Source organism: Erinaceus europaeus, chromosome 8 (assembly GCF_950295315.1).
Source record: "Erinaceus europaeus chromosome 8, mEriEur2.1, whole genome shotgun sequence".
NCBI classification, from domain to species: Eukaryota; Metazoa; Chordata; class Mammalia; order Eulipotyphla; family Erinaceidae; genus Erinaceus; species Erinaceus europaeus.
The window spans coordinates 66208851-66224211 of NC_080169.1; the positions used below are offsets into that span (position 1 = coordinate 66208851).

The 15361-nt window shown below is 34.6% G+C and overlaps 1 pseudogene; it reads left to right on the forward strand.

Annotated features, from left to right (window-relative positions):
• LOC132539723 (cadherin-related family member 3-like) overlaps nucleotides 1-15361 on the forward strand; it is a 208172-nt pseudogene that overhangs the window by 103234 nt on the left and 89577 nt on the right.

The window sequence follows — 15361 nt, forward strand, 5'->3', positions numbered from 1 at the left end:
AAAGGGAGCTGGCTGCTGTTATAATAAATATTTTGTTAAATTATCTGTAAGGATGCAATCTTCTCTTTTGACAATAAGGACATCTTGAATTAAGTCCACCTTGGTGCCAGTTTAGAGTTACTTTTTAAAAAGTCACAATTTTATACCAAACTTTATAATAACTAATGAGGGTTGGGATAAAAATGACAGTTATATCTGTTAATAAAGCATATATTTGTGCTATAACAATGCAGTCTCTGTCATTGATTATTTCATTTTTTCAATGATTTAGTTTTTTTCAATAAAAACATTTGGGAACAACCTAAAATTTACTAAAAATAGAAGCCTGAATCTTGAAACATTTTGAAAGGAAAATAAGTAAACTATTAATATTCACTGGTTTGTTTTTTTTTGTATTTTAAAGCATTTCCTTGTGAGATAACTAAATATTGAGATTATATTCTTGCATTCACTTCAAATAAAGATGCATATGTTAATTATAGATTGTGTGACTTTGGAGAGATAGGTTCCTGCTTAATTTTATTATAAAATAAAAGAATATATATGATACCTAAAATATGTAAAGTGTGTGAAATACGCTTTTCATAAGACCATAATACTTGTTTCTTTTTTATTTATTTATTTCTCTCTCTTTTTTTTTGCCCTTGTAGTTTATCATCCTTGTTGTTATTATTGTTGTTGTTATTGCTATTGTTGTTGGATAGGAGAGAGAGAAATCAAGAGAGAAGGGGAAGAACAAAGAGGGGAGAGAAAGACACCTGCAGACCTGCTTCACCACCCATGAAGAGACTCCCCTGCAGGTTGTGAGTGGTGGACTCGAACTTGGTTCTTTATGCCTGTCCTTGCGCTTCTCGCCATGTGTGCTTAACCCACTGCGCTACCTCTCACTTGTTTCTTTTTTCTATATAAATATAAGCAATTAAAATTTATGGATTTTCTTATAAATTAGGTTCTGGTATAATCACAGCTACAAAAATATTTAATTATAAAACTGATTCAAGAAGTTTTATTCTGATAATTGACACTGGAAGACCTTACAGATGTGTTTTGAACATTAATATTACTGATGTCCCAGAATCTCCAGAATGTACTGCTGATCTCCAGTTTCCCATGGGTACAGGCATTATGCATTTAATTGATATAATCTGCTTTCAATAGCTATCTATAACAAAAACAACCATCCATAGTTCTCCAGCTGGAGATGGTCAGTGATTTTTAAATGTATATGATATATGTTAATCAGAGTATACAACAAGGTATACAAACATTCATACATATGAAATACGAAAAACTTGTTTATAGAATACTTTGAAAAATAGGTTTACCAGGTAGACATTCTAACTCTACAATTAGAATACTATTGATAGAAAGTAAATATTAAAAACAGCAAGAGATTCTTCTAAAGAAAAAGGATGTAGAAGAGAAAAAAATTAAAAGCAAAATTAGACAACTTACTATGTCAAATTATGTCATTGTTCATGCAGAAGTCTAAATAATAATGTCATTAGGGACTAGGAGAATATTCCATCCAGTAGGGTGAGCATTTTACTAAACATGAAGACCTAGGATCAAGTCCCAACATCATAACACTTTTGATATCTTTCCTACTTTCTCTTCCTTCCTCCCTCCCTCTGCATGTCTCTTTGTGAAACAGAGTTTAATAATTTCATTTTAATAACTATAATAATAAAGATTCTATATTATGAAAGTAAAATAGTGTATATATCCATGTGTGGAAGTAAAGATAACAGGAAATTGTTCGATAAAGTATTAAAATTTTACTTTATCTTTAAAAAATAGTAATAGAGGCCAGAAGTCAGTTCTACCATGCACAAAGACCTGGCTTCTAGAACCCTGATACCATACAGGAACACCATACACAGTGCCAGGCAAAGTTTAATCTCTCCTCTCCGTATAATCTCAGGTCTAGATGTGCATAAAAGAGGGATATTAGTGATTGCAGAAATATAAATTAATCCTGTCATTATGTTCTCAGTAATGATTCTCCTCTCCTCCTCTCTAAATTTATTTATTATTGCATAGAAACACAGAGAGAAATTGAGAGGGAACGGGGAGACAAAGAGGTAGAGAGACAGAGAGACACCTGCAGCCCTATTTTACCATTTAGAAAGCTTCTGCCCTGCAGGTAGAGACAAGGGGTTTGAACCTTTGTCCTTGTGCACTTTAATGTGAGTGCTTAAGCAGGTGCGCCACCACCTAGACTCTCCTTCTCTCTCTCGCTCTCTGAAACTGAAAAGAGAAAAATAAGGCTCTACCAGGATCTGTGGAACTGTGCATGCAACATTTAATAATACTAGTTATTTGTCATTTGCAAGTGGCGCAAAGCATAAGGGCCAGTGTAAGGATCCCAGTTCTAGGCCCCGGTTCCCCACCTGCAGGGGAGTCAATTCACAAGCTGTCAAGCAGGTTTGCAGATGTCTATCTTTCTCTCCCCCTCTCTGTCTTCCCCTCCTCTCTCCATTTCTCTGTTTTATCCAACAACAATGACATCAATAACAACAACAATAAACAACAGCAGCAAAAGGGAATACATAAATATTTTTAAAATAATAAAAAAGTAGTATTTCACAACCAGGTGGTGATGTTTCCAGTAGACTACACACATTAACATATGCAAGGAACCAGGTTAAAATCCTTGGTCTCCACCTGCAGGGGAGAAATTTCATGAGTGGTAATGCAATGAGTGGTAAAGCCTTTCATTTTCTCTTTATTTCTGTCTTCCTTTTCTCTCTCAATTTCTCTCTCTGCGTATCTAACAGAAAAATAAAGGAAAGGAAAAATAATGGTCATTGGGGATAATGAATTCCTTGTGCACATACCAAGTCTCCTCAATAACCTTTGTTACAAAACATTTTTTGAAATAGTAGAATTCTGCATCTTTTCAAAATACGTTGCCACACTAGAACTATCATCTATGAAAAAAATCTCTCTGTACCAAAGCAAAGAATTCCTTCTTCTTTAGTAACTCCTTCTCCACAGCCTTGGTAACCTTTTATCTGTGATCTGAAGGTAAAAACTTTGTTTTCATTTGATCTTGCCTTTTTTTTATATACATTCCATATGAATGAGAACTAGCAGTTCCTGCTGAATGGTCAGGTTAGTGCTATGGAATTACTTTATTGTTTGTCTAAAAAGATCTTTGTCACTCCTTCAAATCTGGGTAGAGTAGGATTGGTTTTAGGTGATCTCTATTCCAAGTTCTGAATCCATTATGAATTGTTCTGACCTTCAAAAACTCAGCTAAGAAATCAGCATATACTTTTATGGAGATCCCTTTATATATGACTCTGCTTTTCTTTTGCTGATTTTAAAATTATCTTTTTACTTTTTATCTTTACCATTTTAATCATACACTGTCTTTGTGTGTGTAGGTTTGGACTAATTTTTTTTTTTTTGAACACTTAGGAGTTTCCTAGGGCAGATAATCTACCTTCTGTTTCAGTTTTGGGAGAAATTCTCAGTCATTCTTTCTTTAAATAAAAAGAGTGTTCTTTTCTCTTTCTTCTTCTAGCACTCTTATGATTTGACTGTTGTTCCATAATCTCTTATATTATCTTCATCTGGTATTTTTGCTGTTTTTCATTATTATTGTTTTGTGTTGCTTTTTTTTTTCCCCCTCCAGGGTTATTGTTGGGCTCGGTGCCTGCACCATGAATCCACCGCTCCTGGAGGCCATTTTCCCCCCTTTTGTTGCACTTGTTGTTGTAGCCTCGTTGTGGTTATTATTATTGCCATTATTGATGTTGTTCATTGTTGGATAGGCAAACGCTAGAAGAAGAAGATTGTTGGATAGGACAGAGAGAAATGGAGAAAGATGGGGAAGACAGGGGGAGAGAAAGATAGACACCTGCAGACCTGCTTCACCGCCTGTGAAGCGACTCCCCTGCAGGTGGGGAGCCGGGGGCTCCAACGGGGATCCGTATGCCGGTCCTTGCACTTTGTGCCACATGCGCTTAACCCACTGCACCACCATCCGAATGTCGCTTTTAATTTGTATTTGGGAAGTCTACATTTATCTGTTGATTTTGGAGTTTTCTTCAGAATGCACCAGTATGGGTTGCATCTTCTCTTCTCATTATATTTTGCACTCTATGAGGACCTGAGACAGAGGTCTGTGCTTGAGAAAACTTGGGCATAACCAGGAATATATGGTAACAAGTGTCTGGCAGAGGATATATCACTGATGCTGAGCCAAGTTTGAGTAGCAACCAGGAATTTGAACTAGCAAATGTTTATCAGGCAGTAGATTTGTGTGACTTGGTGGGGGGGTTCATGTCTGAGAAGAGGCAGATGCCTCAATTCAGGTGAAGACAGTGCATGCTTTAGGGATGATGAGAACCAGAATCTGAGAGGCTGTGACTTAGCAATGGAGCAAGGCAGGAGGCCGGGGTGGGGGTGGGTGGGTGAGGGGTTGCTTTCTGGCTGTGTTTTATGATGTCAGCAGATGTTTATTGGCTGTAAGGGTTTAAATCCAAGGAGAATTGTGTTATGGGTAGGGCAAAGCTCAGTAGTACAGGATTTCCATGTACGAGGTCCAGGGTTTATTCTCTGGCAAAGTATATACCAGAGAAGTGCTCTGGTTTTCTCTCTTAAAAATAAATAAAATCAGTTAATTTCAGAGGTACACTTACAACTGAAGATAGCAAGAGTTTAAGAAAGAGTATTAAAAACAGGTAGAAAAAATGTAGAAAATTTTAAAGTTAATCTTAACAAGCACTCAACAGATTTCTCAACAGAATTTCGATAGTATAGGAGACAATAAAATGAAATATTTAAAATACTCAAGAAGAAAAATGACCACATGCAAGGCATTTTTTTTATTTCCCAGCACAAAAGAGTTAGATTCAAAGACAAAAGCTGAAGGAACTTTCCAACACTAGATTTCCCTTAAAAAATGTTGAGGGAGTCCGGCGGTAGCACAGCGGGTTAAGAGCGCTGTGGCCGCAAAACGCAAGGACCAGCAGAAGGATCTCGGGTTGAGCCCCAGGCTCCCTACCTGCAGGGGAGTCACTTCACAAGCCGTGAAGTAGGTGTGCTGGTGTCTTTCTGTCCTCCTCTCTGTCTTCCCCTCCTCTCTCCATTTCTCTCTGTGCTATCTAACAACGACGACAACAATAGTAATTACTACAATGGCAACAAAAGGGAATAAATAAATAAAACTTTAAAAAATGTTAAAAGTAGCTTTACAAAAATAATTAAATACACAGAAATTGAACAAGGAAATGAAAAGCTAGACAACTAAATATCAACACTATAATGGCATTAGAAAGTGCTATTATGTCAATAATTTCTCATAATGTAATAACTCACTAACTGAAAGGCACAGAGTAGCAGTATAAACATTTTGTGATTTAGAAGAGACTCCTATTAGTCATAAAATAGCATACATTTAAATTAAATGACTTTTTAAAATTTCTCCCTTTCTATCTTCTCCTCTCCTCTCAATATTTCTCTGTCCTATCCAAAATAAATAAATAAATAAATAAATAGATTGATACATGTTTACCACAGAGAAAGGGGGATTTGGGGTAAGGGTGTCTGGGAATATCAATCAGACAAAAAAGAGACACATGCCAATTTTTATTGAGACACACCAGAAACCTGTTTAATATTATATAATGAGACTTTAATTAAATCATTAAAAGAAGCGGGTCCAGATGGTGGAGCACCTGGTTGAGTGCACATGTTACAATGCGCAAGGACCCAGATTTGAGCCCCTGGTCCCCACCTGATGGGGGAAAGCTTCACAGTGGTGAAGCAGGGCTGCAGATGTCTCTCTGTCTCTCTCCCTACCTCCTCCTTCCCTCTCAATTTCTGGCTGCCTCTATCCAATAAATAAAATAAAGATAATAAAAAAGAGAACATATATATGTTTAATATATAATATTAAACTAAGGGCTGGGGAGATAGCATAATGATTATGCTAAAGACTCATGCCTGAGGCTCCAGAGTCCTGGGTTCCGTTCTCAACATCAACATAATCTACAGCTGAACAGTGCTTGTCTCTCTTTTTCTATCTTTCTCTCACTAAAATAAAAAACAATATTTAAAATATTAAGAGAAATAGAAAAGTATTTTGATTTTTAGCATTGTAAGGATGGTTATGTCTCATAGGCCATACAAAACAAATAAATTTAGACTTAAGTCATAAAGAGCAACAGTTTAAAAATTTAGGAGTTGAGAGAAATATTGGTTATCTATCAAGTTATTTCAGTAATATAATAAAAAACGATACAGTTTGACCTAGGAAGGTCATGATGATAAATACAAGATAGTCGTGAGATCCTTAGATAGCAAATGATTTTGGCATTTAATTAAATGTTAGGAAAAGAGGAGAACTCTGAAGTTTCTGATTTTCTTTCTTTTTTTTTGTTAATTTTCTGATTTTCATAACTGCTTTGGAGACAATCACCTAAGATAGGTAAATTTAGAAATACTGAATTCAGAGAGAAAAATTATGAGTTCACTTTGAACATGTCCCTTTTTTATGCCTTTTCTATATCAAAGGAAAGATTTTAGTAAGCAGTTGAGCTCAGAGGGCCTAGGGCTATAAATGTCATATAATTGAAACCATGAACTTGGATGGGATTACTCAGAAAGAGAATTAGAAGAACAGAAGGCATAAGGCCAAACCTTGAGGAACTCCTACACTTAATGACCTGGTGAGAAAAACTCAGCTTGCCAAAGAGACTATGGAGCAGCTGAAAAGGTTGTAGAAAAGAGGAGAGAATTAAGATGTGAACAGTAAAGGAAGAGTGTGGAAAGTGCCAGTAGTCATTAGATTTGAGTCCCACAGTCAAATAAGATGAACTTTAGAAAATATATGGGTCCATGCTCCCAGAGGGATAGTGAATGAGAAAGCTACTGGGGAGGGGGTGGGATATGGAGATTGGGCGGTGGGAATTGTGTGGAGTTGTACCCCTCCTACCCTATGGTTTTGTTAATTAATCCTTTCTTAAATATATATATATATATATCTCAAAATTCCATTGCACTTATTTAGGGATATGGAGGTAATGATAACTAATTAACCTATAGTGAACTATTTTATTGTTGTTTTAGGGGAGGAAGCCAGAATGGAACAGGTTACAGAAATAGATTGTGAACATAGAAGCTACTTTATTATATTATTATTATTTTTAACCAGAGCACGGCCCAGCTCTGGTTTATGGCTGTGTCTGGGCTTAAACCTGGGGTCTGGGAGTCTCAGCATGAAAGTATTCTGCACAACCATTATACTATCTCCATTATCTGGAAATAGAAACTGATTTTTAGAAATTTGCAGGTTATACTGGAGAGCAGGCCTTGGCAAATCCATAAAAGACTGAAAGAGTTATGTCCTGGCATAATTATTTTAAAGAAATACACATTTTTTTTAAAAGAAATTGAATAATCTATTTGATTGAGTGGGAAAGTGGAAGCAAGAAATGGGATGAAAGACCAGGTAGAATCAACCAACTATTCGTTTGTCAAGCTAATCTGTGTATTTTACAGTCATCTGTGTTTATATTAACATTTTCTACTTATTATTATTTTTTTAAATAGAGAAATAAAGAGAAGGAGAGAGACAGAGAACACATGTAAGTTTCCTCTAATGCTCTGAGTGCCAAGTTCTAACTTGGGTCATGCGTATGGTAAAACACCATATTATCTATGTGAGCTATTTTACCAGTCCTTGTATTTAATTTTATATTTAAAAAATTAAAAATACCTTTAAGTTTTATTCTTTCAAATTGTACTTATAATTCTTATCTCCAAAACAGTAGTAGCTCATTGATACTTCAATTTAATTCGGGGGTTCCTAAAAGAAAATATTTGATTACTGTGACTGAAATAGAAAACTTACATGGTTATTCTCTAACTTGGGAAAACAACTGTTAATACTGTCTTTGAAATATATTTAAGATAGTGTGAACCACAGAAAACAAAACCATTATTTATTTAGATAGGAACCTAACTTTTTATTTATTTTTCTTTAAGGATAGATACAGAAAGAGGCAGAAAGGAGGGGCAGAAAGGGAGAGAGAGAAAGAGAGAGAGAGAGAGAGAGAGAGAAGGAAAGAGAAAGAGAAAAAGAGACAGGGAGAAAAGGAGAGAGAGACAGAGAGAGAGGAAGAGAAAGAGAAAAAGACACTGAATTAGAGCACTGCTTAGCTCTGATTTAAGGTGGTGTTACGGACTGTACCTAGGACCTTAGAGCCTTAGGCATGAAAGTCTTTTGCATAATCATTATGCTGTCTCCCCATTCCCATTAGGTGCCTCTTTATTTTATCATTTTAAAAGTTCTGATTTGTCTGTTTATATCTCTGTTGAGCTATATTCAAATACCACACTTATTCCCTGAAAAGCTATAAAATACACATAGACTATACTAAGAAATATGGTATTTCATCTCTAAATTGACACAAAATATATTTTCCCCTAATTTTTACTACTAAATTCAGCATTCCCATTTTTGAACTGTAGTTTGGATTTTTTTTTCCATTCTTTAACAATGATCAGTGCTTCTGGAATTAGATGTCAATCATTTGTCTACTGAGATATTTCTCCATGAATGACCATTGGCATTGGAGATACTGGCTGCCTTTGGGGCAATTTGCCATTATAGTGCCATTTTTTTTCTTTAAGATGTAGTTATTACAATTTAAGGGGAGTAAAGACAAATACAGGGGCAGGGAGTGTGAGAGGAAGCAAAAGGTAAAACCAAAAGTGAGGAAAAATTAGTTATTTTAAAATTTATTCTGACCCCACAATTCAATTTCAAATTGATGCTGCTGTTTTTATTATTTAGAGTTAAGGAGTGCATCATATCACTATATTTTATGCAACATGTTGGATTTTCTTTGCAACTACCTTAGAAATTGATGAGGACTATCCATTATTTCAGTCCATTTATAGAGTGACAACCACAGATGAGGACTCTTCACATGGTGACAGACTAATTGGTAGGTGGTGACCATTAGGTTAGATGCATACTGATACACATACAGAACTATGCTTAGGTGATTGCTTTAAGAATAGATGATAGAGTTGATCTGGTAGTTTAAAAAAACATAATAGGGTTGACAATTAATATTTGGGTTAATGTTGAAAATGAACATTTATAAGAGAAGGAAGATATTTTTCTCAACTGCACTGAAAATTATACAAAGAAATAATGTTTTTCAGTAGTGCCAGAGAATGAATAACATAGTTGGGCAAGTTAGTCACAGTATTGTTCTGTGGCCTTCTGGCCCCAATTTTTCAATGTTATACTTAGCAAGAAAGACAAAGAGAGAAAAGAGAGAGGTGAAAAGAGGAGGAACATCACAGAAACTCTCCATTATCCTTTGAGCTGCCCTGAAGTGCTGAGGTTTGAACTGTGTATGATAAGATATATACTCTACTGGATGAAATATCTTACAGTTTCATACAATGAATTTTAATGGAAGCAGGCAGCTGAGAGAAAGATAAGTTGGGGGATTGTCTTTTGAATTCTATTCAGAACTGTTGAATTTTTCTAGAATGTCAGTGACACATGTGAATATGAGTCAGTATTTTTTATGTTTGTTATAATTGCTACATTTCTTTCTCTCTCTCTCTCTCTCTCTCTCTCTCTCTCTCTCTCTCTTTCTTTTTTTCTTTCTTTTGCCTCCAGGGTTATCGCTTGGGCTTGATGCCTGCACCACGAATCCACTGCTCCTGGAGGCTATTTTTTCCCCCTGTTTGTTGCCCTCCTTGTCATTGATGTTGTTGTTGGATAGGACAGAGAGAAACTGAAAGAGGAGGGGAGACAGAGAGGGAGGAGAGAAAGACAGACACCAGCAGACCTGCTTCACTGCTTGTGAAGACTCCCCTACACGTGGGGAGCCTAGCGCTCCAACTGAAATCTTTATGCTGGTCCTTTAGCTTCATGCCATGTGCGCTTAACCTGCTTCGCCCGATCCCAACTGCTAGATTTCTAACTGTAAAAATTAGGCTTTTCTCAAAATTGATTCATGTTTTTAAAGTTTCTTAGAGATTTGGCAAAATAAAATAGAAATTATATTACAACATTCAATATAAAATAAATATGAAATTGTTAAGAAATGTGAGATATTTTTTCTACTAGTCTATATATAATTGTCTACAAATAACCTATGATTCCACTGAAGATTATTATTACCAATACTTATTTGTAAAATATTTTGTTATTTGTAGAAATATGAGAAAGACCCAGCAGGTGATAGTTCTAAAAATTAGTCCTTTGGATCAGTTATTTTTAAACTTGCAGGTATATTATAATTGCACTTCTCTAATCAAATTTATATAATTTCAAACTAGCTTTAGAAAACTACTTTTGAGACTATATATATATATATATATATATGTATCTATCTACTCTTGTTTCTAAGAATTTTGACAAAAATGGAATTAAGAACTAATGTAAATTATGAATTATGTACTCAACTGCTTTAGTAATTGAAATTGGTTTATAACTCATTTTTGCTTTAAAATTTGAACTTTGTAAGTGCTTATTTTGTTCATTATTTCAGAGTAGAATTAATTTTCAGAGTCACAAGTATTTTTAATTTCTGAGAAAAATATAAGTAATGTTGTCCAACTCTGTAAAGAACAGCACAGATTGGTTGTAATAATAGACTTAACACTTAGTTTCTGTCTGCATTAGTATATGCTAGGGGTGACAACTATAAACTAGATCATAATGATTAATACAAATTTGTGTAAAACTAAAGATCTTTCTCTATATGTCTTTGTTATTATATTGCAATGATTACCTCCATATTTTCACTTATTTTGGTGTAAGCAATGCATGTTTTATTTTTCAAGTACTCTATTGAAACATAGCTATCTGGACCAAAGGAAGGAGCAAAATCTTTTCAAGTGGATCCTATAAGTGGTGTTGTTAGCTTGGGAGGCAAAGATCTTTTGGACTTTGATGCTGGATATCATGTAATTAATACATTCATTTATTATTTTATACAGAGGAATAAAACTTTCATAAATTTATGTCTTATATATTTAAAACATTATTTAAGAGAAGAATAATATATTGTTTGATTCATTTATAGACAATTCGTGTAGTTAATTAAGAAGCTAAATCCATTATTTGTGGTTATTCAGAGCACATAGTTCATATAATTTTAGATATATCTAAGTAACTTTTATTCCATTTCTCTAAAGTGAGCATTTTCTCTTTCCCTCCTCCTGTCTTCTTCTCTCCCACCATCCCTTCCTTTCTCCCTTTTGATTTTCTTTTCAGTAGCGATATAATGGTGGTTCATAAAACTATAAGATTACAGTAATATAGTTCTACACCGTGACTACAACCGAAATTTAGTTTCAAAGAATTTTAATTGGATTCAAGTCAGCAAAAATCAAATCATTAAATAATAATAATTTATATTCCATTGAATCAGTGATATGAAAGAAACTTAAAACAGCCATATTTTCATTTGAAAGCACTTAATTTTCATTCCCTGTTCCACTTAGGATAACAAAGTGCATGAGTAGTCAAGCCAATGTCAGGTATAAGTTTTGCAGGTGAATTTGAAACTAACATAATATGAGATCAGAAAAGATAATTTAAGGGAAGAACTTTAAAAGATTCTTCTGACTAAAGATGTAAGTAGGAACAGCTATATCTGGACAGAATATAGCTAAAGAGTTGTTGGTATCATCATCTGTTTACACAGATATAAGGTACAAAAATTGAAATATAAATATTTTCATTTTTATAAATTCTCCCAAAGTATTATTTCAATAAATTGGTGGAGAAAACAGAAATAAATGGGTAAGTAGCAATAATTCATAAATTTATTACTGAATTGATATTCAAGAAAAAGAAACATAAGTAATGAAAGAAAACCAATGCTTGTTTGTTATTTCAATTTAGATTTGTTGCATTATTAAAGTATAATGTATAATCAAAGATACATATATTCCTTTTCAGTTTTTAAAATTTAATTGGAATTGGAGGGTTGTTTATAGTATACTCTTCAACACATAGGCACAGTCTCTCATCTCCCATTGATTGATATCTAGAAAACACAACGGGACCCCAAAGTCCTTTCATCTGTTCACTTTCCTTCCTTCTCCAGAGTCCTCTGCTTTGGTGCAATGTGGTACATACATTTCAAGCAGGTTACTGGAACAACAATGTAAGGTTAAAAATCAGGGTGGGAAAATGGAGATTCTATATACCAGCTACATATTAAGCAGTTTCAATCCATATCTCTGATCCTTAAATCATTAATTCAATCAAACTTACTTATTTTTTTTTTTTGCCTCCAGGTTTATTGCTGGGACTTGGTGCCTACATTATGAATCAGCCCACTGCTCCTGGAGGCCATTTTTTCCATTTTCTTATGGGATAGGGCAGAAAGAAATTAAGAGAAGGAGGGGGAAACTGAGAGGAGAAGAGGACAGACACCTGCAGACCTGCTTCACCACTTATGAAATGACCCCCCCTCCAGGTGGGGAGCCCGAGGGCTTGAACTGGGGTCCTTGTGCTTCATATGATGTGTGCTTAACCCAGTGCGCCCACCTGACCCCCAGTCAAACTTTTAATAAGTTCATTTTTAAAGATTCATTTATTATTAACACCGTATTGCTAATTAATTCATCTTATGAAACCTGATTTTTTAATAATCAATAAAGTATTTTAATATTGGTACCATCACTGTCAGTACCTCAGTCAGCTTGGATTCCTGAACATTGTCTTTATTGCATGTTTTACTAAAAAGGATTACTGTCTCAACAGTGATTTGTTGTTGGCTTTCCCAACAAGAACATTTGTTCATCTGTATGAATAAATGATACCTGAAAAGTGAGTTGTGTGAAAAGACCATGAGGAAATTGTGTGAGAATTAATGACAGTCTAAATACTTTAGAAATGTCCACTTATCCTTGTTTCTCAAGTGTTATGCATGGTTCTATTTGGTTCATGTGTGTGGGCCGGGGCTGGGGGCTGAGAAGGAAAAGGGAGTTGACATCAAAGAGCAGCTCTGTGAATAGTTTCAGTACATTGTAATTGGATTTGTGATTGAATACGGCATATGTTCATTATCTTTTTGCATTTGTTCAACCTAATCTGCATTTAAACATATTGCCAGGTTACACTGATAATCTGACTGATATTTTGTAATATGTAAAATCTATCTTAAAATAGGTAACTAATTTATATCATTAATAAAGCACTTAAAATTTGTTTGAATTGCCTAGAAAAAAGTAAAAAAGTGATGTCTGGATCAATAAGCAAAATAACAGAAGGCACATTATACAGATATATATTATTACCAAGTAATATAAAGTTTTTTCATTTTTTATAAAACTGCTACTGTTTAATTCACCACACATATATACTGTAAAGATTTTTTTTAATTTTTATTCATGACTAAATATTATTTAAAAATTATTTGATAATAGGGGTATAAGTCTGCACCTTTACCACCTCTAGAGTTTGTTTTCACCATTCCCTCCAATGGAAGCTACAGTAGTTCTTCCAAGGTTGCAGATATGGGTTGATGATCTATATAACTATATGTTTATATTTATGTATATTTGCCCATTTTTATGGTCCTGCCTTCTTTTCCCATCCAAGTCATACCCACACTTAATACTTCTCTAATTTCAAAAATAGTATGATCTGTCCTTGATCTCACCCAGCTTCAAGTTCCACAGAACAGGTCATGTAATTCCCAGCATGGAAGTGGTATGCAGAGCAGATTCCCTCAAGCTTACTGTAAAGTCTGCTTTTTTAAAGAAACATCTCTTTCCTAGGTTTTCCAACTTGCACTGAGAGCAACTGATACAGCAGGTCTGTTCTGTCAAGGGACATTAATTATCAAAATAAGAAACGTAAGTGATGAAAAACCTCAATTTGTGGAAGTATGTGTGTGTATGTATTAAAATGTAATCATAGAATGACTAACTGGGATGTTATATTAAAATATATAGATCCACAATATATATAAAGTAAAAGGTACTAGAAAATTGTGGAAAGCAAATATAGATGTAATTAACATTACATTATGTATGAATTTTGGTATTTCTTTTCTTTTTTATTTTTTATTACCGTTATTTATTGGATAGAGAAAGCCAGAAATCAAGAGGGAAGGGGAGGGATAGAGAGACACCTGCAGCACTGCTTCACCACTCGTGAAGCTTTCCTTCTGCAGGTGGGGAGAGGGGACTAGAACTTGGGTCCTTATGCATTGTAACATGTGCGCTCAACCAGGTGCACTACCACCAGGCCCTGTATTCCTTTTCTTTTTCACAGAAGTTTTGTGGCACTGGTGCATTTCTATTTTTAATAGATTTACTTAATTGTTCATTTATTTTTTGAGAGCAAGAGAAACACAAGAGCACCAATCTAGTATTTGTAGTGTAGAGGATCAAACCTGGGGTTTCAAACATGAAATTTTCCAACTTTACTCCTTAAAAATTGTATCTACTTATTGAGAGCAAGAAAAAATAAGAGCACCACTCTCACATAAGTACCAAACACAGGCCCTCACTTAAGAATTCAACACTTTATCTACTTCACCACCTCCTTGGCTATGGAAGCATTACTCTTTAATAAAGATATTCATTCTAAATAATGAACTTAAATATCCATACTGTTTCAGTTCTGTACTCTGAGGTATAATTATAACATTCAAAATTCAAAACATCTTATTGCAAGCTGACTAGAATAGTTTGGAAAAGTAATGGTATCCATGTTATATTTTTCCTTTTTCTTTTTTATATTTATTTATTTCCTTTTGCTGCCCTTGTTGTCTTATTGCTGTAGTTATTGATGTCGTTGTTGATGGATAGGACAAAGAAATGGAGAGAAGAGGGGAAGACAGGGGGAGAGAAAGATAGACACCTGCAGACCTGCTTCACTGCTTGTGAAGCTACATGGATCCATGCAGGTGGGAAGCTGGGGGGCTCAAGTCAGGATTCTTATGCGGATCCTTGCACTTTGTGCCACCTGTGCTTAACTCGCTGTGCTACCATCCCACTCCCCATGTTATCCTTTTCTATCAATAACATAGTTTGAGAGATGGCCAATAAGTGAAATTCATTTTTTGAATTATCAAGTTCAACTTAATTTATAATATCCGATTAATAGAAGAAAAATTGAGACATAGCTTATATCTTATTTCTGGCAATAGTTATCCTACACAGTTCACTTATATTTGCAGTAGAGAAGGTTTTAACTTTTGGCAACAAATTTCTGTTGTGTTTGTGCTTTCAGAATATAAAAGCACATTCATTTTTACCTTCTTTGTAGGGATTAATGCTAAATCATACAGACTTTACCAAAATTAGTAAAATACTCTTTTGTCTCTTAAGAGACACAGCACATTAAGTG